Below are 7,823 nucleotides of genomic sequence, written 5' to 3'. Positions count from 1 at the left end.
GCTTCCTCATCGAGCTGGTGTCCCAGTATGGTGGGCTGGCTTGTTGAAAACGGCGCTGATGTAAATTGGGTCGGGGGTACACATATTGAAACCCCAATTTTCTACGCTATCCGGAACGCTTTTAACCGACAAGGCATGGAATGTGTTCGGACGCTTCTGTTGCTTGGAGCTGATGTTCAATTTCAAAACAACAATGGGCTGACGCCTCTTTCCCTTGCTGTGCGCATGGGATCTATTGAGTCAACAAAGATTCTGCTCGAACATGGAAGCTGTGCTAATGCGAGAGACAAATATGGCAAATCCCCTCTGCATTATGCTGCCGAAGCACGGAATGTCCACAAGATTGTCAAACTTCTCATTCAATACGGGGCTGATGTGAACTCTCGGGATATGCTTGGATTCACGCCATTGCATCGAATTGTCGCCAAAGAAGAGACGTGGGAAGCAGCGGGGGAGTTGTTGAAGGCCGGGGCTGATCGATATGCCATAGCTGATGATGGAAAGTTTCCTCATGACATGGTTCCTGATGGCCCCTGGGCAGAAACGAAACGTTCTTTGATTCGTTTTTACATGTCGTGATTGGCGTCACCGCGCTCAGTCACCTCCGATATAATTCTTAAGTACTATTCATGTACCCCTTGCAGGAGGGCTGTTGAAATTGAGAATACTTAAAAAATTAAAACTGTAATAGAAATACGCTATCGCTAGTCATGGCAAAGATGCGCTTGTTGCCTGAAAAATAAATTTCGGGGACCGCACATGCTCGGGAATTACATGATTTGTTGGAGCCCAGATGCTGAAAGATGAATCCAATAAGGTAATCACAGCCTACCTTTAGTTCAAGGCCAGGTGCGAAAGTTGCCCTCCTCATCCAAATGACCTTCAAGGTAGAGCGCAATTCTACAGTTGGAAGCTGCTTCAATGGCCCTTTTCACATCACTAGCGCATTTTGCACGAGTATCCCTGTAGAGACGCTTGACAACCTGTTCGTGTCCATTCCGAGCTGCTTTGCATAACGCCGTGTCCCCGAATTTGTCAGTAGCGGTAACATCCAGCCCATTTCTTTCCAGCAAAAGATTTATAATAGCCAAATTACCATCGTAAGCGGCCAACGAAAGTGCAGTGTCTCCCATATAAGTTTTGAGATTGATGTCGGGGGGTGTTGTGTGTTCAAGGAGTAACCTTATAACTTCCGGGTGGCCCATCTCGGAGGCAACACAGAGAGGCGAGCTGTTCCAAAATTGCTGATTGACGTCGATGGTATCAAATTGAAGTAATCGGCGTACAACTTCCACATGACCCTTTTTGGCGGCATGGAACAGTGGAGGGGCCTGTTGCACGTTCACTTGTATGTCTTCCCTTGCAAGGAAGAGTTCCACCATGCGTAAATTACCATTGAAAGCGGCGTAGGTCAGGGGGGCCATCCCTGGTCGTCGCGAACGTTGGGATCTAGATCCTCCTTGGCGAGAAGGACACATGCGATCGGTATGTTTCCCGTGCTCGCCGCATGGTGAAGAGCTGTCCTGCCAGTTTGACCGGCCACGTTGACGTCTACATGGTCTTCTGCGAGAATCTGTAGGGCTATAGCTGTGTGTTTTGCATCTGCAGCTAAGCAGAGTGCTGTTGCCCCATTAACATCTCGGGCATTGATATCCACAGCACCATATGCTAAAAGAAGCCTTGTGATCGACTTATTGCCATACTCTGCTGCGATGTGGAATGCGGTGCGACCGTAACTGTCTCTTGCGTTGGAATCTATACCGCATTTGGCTAGCAGACACTTGGCTACCGACGTGCATCCATGCTCTGCTGCGATGTGGAGAGCAGTGCAGGACTGTCTGTCCGTTGCATTGACGGAAACCTCTTCATAGGCAAGCAATTGTTGGACTACCTCCCTGTCACCCTTTTTCGTGGCTTGATGCAACAGTCTCTGACCATCTCTATTTCTAGAATTGGGATCTGCGCCATGGGCAAGGAGTAGGGCGATGACATCATGAAGGCTTGCCTGTACAGCCTGACGGAGCAGACGGTTTTTGATAGTGACATCCTCCAGTAGGGTCTTTCTTGAATTGGAATCTGAATGAAGGAGTAACAGCCGGGCAATTCTCGGGGTCTTCCGGGCAATGGCAAGGCTGAATGGTGAAAATTGTTTGTAATCTGGCGTTCGTATATCGCTGCCCCGTTCAAGAAGGACTTGCACCAGATTCTCATCGCAGGACGCGACAGCGTACCAAATAGCAGACCGGTTCTTGACGTCCGTTATATTCAGACATGGATTAAAATCCAGTAAAAGTGATGCAGTAGACAGAAGATTCCTTTCAATGGCATATACCAGTGGGCTCTGCCTGCGCTGATCTTGCCAGTTGATATCCACTCTCTTGTCGACAAGAAGCGTGCGAATAATTGTCTCGTTCTTAGTGCGCATTGCATGAAAAATTGGTGTGCGAGATTTATCGTCCGTAGTGTTGGCGTCCGCTCCGTAGTCGTCCAACATCATTTTTACAAATTTCGATTTGCCTCGGCGAACTCCCCAAAATAAGGCAGAGCTGCGTTGGTGTCGGACGTTGACCGTGTACAGATAGTTGAGGAAAAGGTCATTCGCTGCATGATTGAGACAAGCCAGCGCAAACAAATCTCTGGCTTGATCCAGGTTCTCCGCTATGCAAAGAAGCATTTCAACGGGAAGATCGAGGAGAAACATCTATCCGTTACGTTAGTATTAACTCATACACCAAGTCGTGTAGTAAATAGTGGAGGCGGGCATACTCACATTGAAATGTTGGGTTGAGAGGAGCTGATTACGGCTTGGTTCGTGTGGAATTGGCCTGTGGGTGACTTGGATAGAAAGCTGAGAGATGGAAGAGAACGCTCGACTGTCTTATATGTATCATAAGATATATCTTGCGGCAATCTGTCTGAGCTCGGAATGCAGGATGACTTGTTGTACGCTTTAGGAAATTGATAGGTGGGAATCAGGAACGATTTAAGCTCCCGGGAGGCAGGATCTACCATATAAGTATTCTTCTCACAATCAAATGTGGTGGATCTCGAGTGGAAAGAAAGATTCTTAGTCGTCAATAGATGGCAATGCCCTAGACTTCCCGGCGTACGGCCTGGTCATTAATGCGAGGAGTTGCTACCTCCTGGAGCAGCCGATCGGGCTCCCAGGAGGAATGGTCTTGTATGTGATGGTCTCACGGATACAGAGGTTGATAGGGTCGCGGATCAGCAATCAACATCAAGGACAACTATATCTGACGCTAGACAAGTCGTGGCTCAAGGAAGCAATAGAGAGAAGCTTCCTCGCGTTTAGGGAGACACATATGTGGAACAAAACTGGGGGCGCACCGAGTCATAGCCACGGTTAGCAGCAATGTGAGGTGCAGGACTATTCAGGTGTCCCACCAACATCGTATGCACCCATGTGGGTCCCGCGCAGACCACATCTCCGTCCGTATGCTTCGTAGGGCTAGGGGCTCCTTGAGAGCTGCTTCTTGGCTCCCACAAACGTTTCAGAGGCTCCCAGGAGCAAGAGAACTCCCAGGGCCCAGAGGTTAGTTCCTAGTACGGATGGAACCGTCTGCAGGAGCGTGAACAGTTCCTTGATGGTGATGATGAAGATGTGCATCTTGTATCTGGATACTGCGATGAGTATCTATTTGAATAGCATACGGACAGCGACAGAAAATACGCATAAAACTGATATCACCAATCAGGCCTAACAAGTATGGGTTTCCCGCTTACTTCTGGAGGCAGTAATGGGACGGCGAGCGACCGAGATAAAAAACACTTGCCGGTCCTACCCATAGCGAACGACCGAGCACGTGAAAGCAAAGAAAAATCTTGACATGGAATGCTCTTTTAATGGAAGAAATGGCATCTCCTACTAATTCATGTCAGCATAATAGTGAATCAATACAGCATTTGTGGGCTACAGGAAGCGTTATTGGGGCCGCGTCTCGTTCCCCGAAAATCGGCAAGTCGTGTTTGCTTCCGGGAAATAGTTTTGCCGGGGGCGGATCAGCTGACATCAGTCAAGTGGAGACAGGCCATCGATGCCTGTCGCAGGATATCACTCTCTTCTTTACTACATGCGAGACCGGGTGGTCGCAACCGTTATGTTGCCACCCTCGACGAGACGAGCCCCGACTACAATCCAGATTTCCGTGGCCAGCTGTCGTTTGACGGGCGCCCACTCGGATTTCCAGCACCTACTTGCCCCCTATCTGAAGCTAAGCCTCAGCAACCATAACTTTGCGCAAGATTGAAAATCAAAGCCTGATTCTTTCAGATAACAAACGAACGAACTAAGTAGCCTGAGTAGATCCCCTTCATCCCGGCTGGTCTCCTTCTGATGTAGCTAGGGCCAGTTCTACGGTACAACACCACGTTGCTGTGTCGACAGCTTCAAGAGTGAAGAGATGGCTGTTAGACGAAAGAGATCTCTCCCTGCAGTGCATATAAGTGCCGGTGTTGTGGGATGGTAGACGGGTATATCTCACCGAGGATATCTCAGCGTTTATGGATACCCGGTGAAGCGGCCATACGGCCGACGGTGACGTTTCGTTTATCCTGGTGAAAGATCAACGCTTCACGAAGACTTAGTAAATTAGCCGTTTCTATTTTCTTTAAAAGTTGACATTTGATTTATTGGTCCTCTGTCTGCCAATTAAAAGAATGATTGGCCTCCGCCATTATACTAAACCTCCAGCAACCCTTCACTGCCAGTTCAAACGCTGCTGCCACTTCCACCACAACTACTATACCGGGAAACTTCCGAAGCAGATGGACAAATCTGGTCAAGGTGATTCGCATAACTTTATTCCACCGCGTGCCTGTGCTCACAACAGACTAGATATCGACTTCGATCTCGACCTTCACGCAATATGGCGAGAATCCTCTTGTATACCGGCGCCGCCTCCTTGTCTTTGCGCAGATCACGAAGATATTGCGCTAGACTTTCCGAATGGATTAAAGTCTGTAGCACACGAGGGACAAGGATCCCCCTTGGTGGAATGCTTCTTCCACCCCAACAACGATAACCAGTCGGGCTTCAAGTGGACGGGTCCAGATCCTCTGTCGTTCGCCACTCAAGCTGATGACCTTTTCCTTTACATGTCAGCTTTCTTTCTTTTTGAAGAGGTCTACTGGGTGGAGTTGAGGCTTGCAAGATTTGATCACTTAACCGGCGAGACAGTGGGTGAGCATCTGTTCTTCCTGCCCCGTGTTGAAACGGCCATGGGGAATCTATGCCGGGTGCGTGGGCAGATCCTGGACATCATATCACTAGTCACTGTAGGAGCGATACCTCCTTCCTTCCGATTGTCTTTGTGGCCGCGCACAGAACCTCTACCGTTTTCCGGTCACTCTACTCTGTCCCCGCTAGCGACACTACCCACGACGCCATCCCTGGATCCATCGTTCTTTGTACATAATCTCCTGGAAAATTACAAATGAATGTGACGCACTCATGTGACTGTACTTGTGTTTCCATTGTTTTCTGAACGACGTCCGCAAGGTCGTCAATAGTCACGTAATGGCAATGTGCTTTGTACAACATTCTCTAAATAAAACAAAAACCCGTCAAAGGATTGACACTACGTTTGAGTACGGGCTTCACTTGTTCTCTGTCTGCTTCATTACATGGCAGTAAAGAAATACATGGCACACTTCCCACTGGCAACCCGTCACTCGGTTCTTTTGACATCCACCAACATGCCCAGACTACTTTTCGAGCATTGGTTCCAGCCATTGAGCACGACAGTCATCCGTTCCCAAGACGATTCCAAAGCCTGCTCAAAGGAAAGCAGTCGTAATCGCTGCTCATCATGAGGAAGCTGAGGTCCATTCCTCTCTTTGCTCGGGTTATTGCTAGCCTCCTTCGAGAATTGACTCTTCTGGTCGACATCCTCGCCACTGAGGTGCCTAGGCACACATGATGCCCATAGACGTCGATAGAGCCCCACGGACCGAGCCGCTTGAAATGCTAGTTTCGGATCGTCGCGATCGAGATTTGCTAGTGTCGCCAAGATGGGTTGAAAGTGCTCGATCGTCAGGGTTTCTTTCTGGTTGGTTCCCAGCTACGGGAGGGAGAATGCCAGTAGTCAGCCACAAGATCTGATACCGTATGGGATGCACCTAACGTACCTGTAGTGGTTTGGGATCAGAAGCGTCCTTTGGGTGGCCTTTATCAACCTGAATTGGGAGTCCAGTCGGCTGGTGACCTCCCTCATTATTTTGGTCCGGTACGTTCCTTGGAGCATCCATTTCGTGATAGGCAAAGAATGACAGGCAAAGAAATGATTTCAGAGAAATTAGTCTGTACCGGATGATAGCCTCTCTTATAGTCCACCTGGAGACACGTAGTCACCTTGTTAGTGTTACAACAGAGGTATGGGTCTCAACGCAGTCATTTATTTGATTTTGATAGCTATTTGGTATTTGCGGCCGTTGAGCAACCCTATTCCCATGCTGATGAATATGTCAGTAGCCAAACAAGTTATTCAAGCAGCGTTGAATCTTCTCTCACAGCTTCAACGGCTACATAAATTCAAACGCTATATTTCTTAATTTGAAAGCATTTGACTGGCCAGGACCGGTGAGCAACAACTGATACAGCCATGTCAGCGACTGGTGAAAGACTAGGGATTCTGTATCAAGCCGGGCACTCTGTCTGCTTGATTCCTAGTTGTGGGCAGCAAAAGCCCGGATTGAACGAGCCTCACAGGTGGTGTCTGGTCAACGTTGAATCAACGACCATCTCGCCTCACAAACAGGCATCTTTATATGCTGTTCATGTATTTCGTCAACAATCCAGGATCACGTTAAAATCAAACCGTGCACAGCAAATGGCAAGACTTCGTTTTCGATAGGATTGTTGAAGGGAGGGTCAACTAGCAACTTGGGTGAACAAGCAGCGATGATTCAGGTATTCTAGGTTTCTGTGCGAGTTTTGCTGACTTTTTCTACCTTTTGTTTCGTCCGTGGTATTTCAAGGGGCCACTCCTTCCTCTATACACTAGGTCTCACTTACTAGTGATCGATTTTCGTACGCAGACATCGCTCTTGACAGTGGGGTGAATGCCTCCTACTTTCGCCTCATTTTCAGCACAGAAATCTCGATACATGCTTAGTGTGGGCGACAGTTCACAAATAGTACAACAAGCTACGACAACATCCTCGCAAACAGAAGCATGTAAGACGGACATGATGTTCCCAAGCGACACACTACTCTTCTACGGTGACAGAAGCGAACAAAAAGACCTGATCGATCTCATACCCACCGAACAGCCTGGCATGGAGTTCCACCAGCATGAAAAGTGCGACTTTATCTCTCATGGCTCGGCAGTCCCATTGCACATCAGCCAAAGCGGAAACCATGGTCATCTTTGTCAACAAATGGGTTGCTCAATTCCAGGATCCAGCCATTGCGGATGGCGGCCTGTGGTCTGTTGGTTTCGATACCAGCCTATCTGGGAGCCATCGTACTCACCCTTGGAGGCTTCCCCTGGCCATTTTGACCTTGTGCCTAATTTGTTCGGAACCTGCCCCTTCCCAGCCCCCAGAATACCGATGATCTGTGGATAGAGCGGCTTCGAGGGCAGCACATTGGACAAGACACGCAGGTTGCAGAGGCCTGTCAAGTCTTCCGACAATCCCCCAATCCCCTCCGTACGCAAGATCCCTCCGATTTCGGTGTCGGAGATTCACAAGCCAGCACCCCACGGCAACAGTTCAATTGCAGGCTTTCGGGATGCAAGCGCCAATTCAAACGTCAAAAGACCTTGAACCGCCACCTGGCAAGCCATTCAGGAGCGAGACCT

Source organism: Penicillium canescens, assembly GCF_028828765.1.
Source record: "Penicillium canescens strain IBT 15451 chromosome Unknown utg000009l_segment0_segment0, whole genome shotgun sequence".
In the NCBI taxonomy this organism is placed as follows: domain Eukaryota; kingdom Fungi; phylum Ascomycota; class Eurotiomycetes; order Eurotiales; family Aspergillaceae; genus Penicillium; species Penicillium canescens.
The sequence above is the reverse complement of the archived record's forward strand: the minus strand, read 5'-3'. Positions refer to the sequence as shown.